The sequence below is a fragment of the Meles meles genome, chromosome 19 (assembly GCF_922984935.1).
Source record: "Meles meles chromosome 19, mMelMel3.1 paternal haplotype, whole genome shotgun sequence".
NCBI lineage: Eukaryota > Metazoa > Chordata > Mammalia > Carnivora > Mustelidae > Meles > Meles meles.
In genome coordinates this window covers 32,987,444-32,988,316 of record NC_060084.1, presented here as the reverse complement: position 1 = coordinate 32,988,316, position 873 = coordinate 32,987,444, and the positions used below count along the sequence as shown (strand labels likewise).

The following is an 873-nucleotide window of genomic DNA, read 5'->3' as shown; positions in this document are numbered from 1 at the left end:
AGTAAAATCAGTTATAAAAGAGAAAACATTACTACCAGTTTTACATAAATAAAAAGGATTGTAAGAGTACTATGAGGGCACCTGGGTGACAAAATCACTTGTATGTCTGACTCTTGGTTTCAGCTCAGGTCGTGACCTCAGGGACAAATCGCAGGGTTGTGGGACTGAGGCCCATGTGGGGCTCAGCATATAGTCTGCTTGGGATTCTCTCTCCCTCTCCCTCTGCCTCTCCCATTCATAGGCACTCTCTCTCAAAAACAAATATTAATAAAAAGAGAGAGAGGACTATGAGTAATGATACACCACAAATTGGATAACCTTGAAGAAATGCACAAATTCCAGAAATACACACCCTTCCAAGACTGAATCATGAACAAATAAAAAATCTGAAAGATCTGTAACTAGTAAGAAGATTAAAAGCTCCATGAAAGACTATATTTCCAGGGACCATTTCTATAGTTTGTTACTAGGAAAGTTTCTCTGAATGTGTGGAGTACCAAATACCGTGAGGATGGGCGTAGTATTCTCTCCTGAGCATGAAGTCAGCTCTAGCTGTTGCTTCTGCAGCTACCTTTTGCCATTGTTGACTGTTCTTATCCTTTGGGAGAGCAAGAGGTAAAACAGAAACAAAAACAAACAAGCAAGCAATTTCCAGAAACAGTCTAAACCAGATGGCTTCACTGGTGAACACTACCAAACATTTAAAGAAGTAATAGATCTTTCTCAAACTCTTTCAAAAAACTGAAGAGAAGGGAACACTTTCTTACTCATTCTATGAAGCCAGCATTACCCTGATACCAAAGCCCACAAAGACACTACCAGAAAACTGTAAATCAATGTACTTTATAAACACTGCTGCAAAAATCTTTCAAA

The 873-nt window shown here is 38.9% G+C and overlaps 1 pseudogene; it reads left to right on the top strand.

The window, feature by feature from the left end:
• Positions 1–428: 428 nt before the first annotated feature.
• On the top strand, positions 429–617 carry LOC123931966 (annotated as a pseudogene).
• The last annotated feature ends 256 nt before the right edge of the window (positions 618–873 follow it).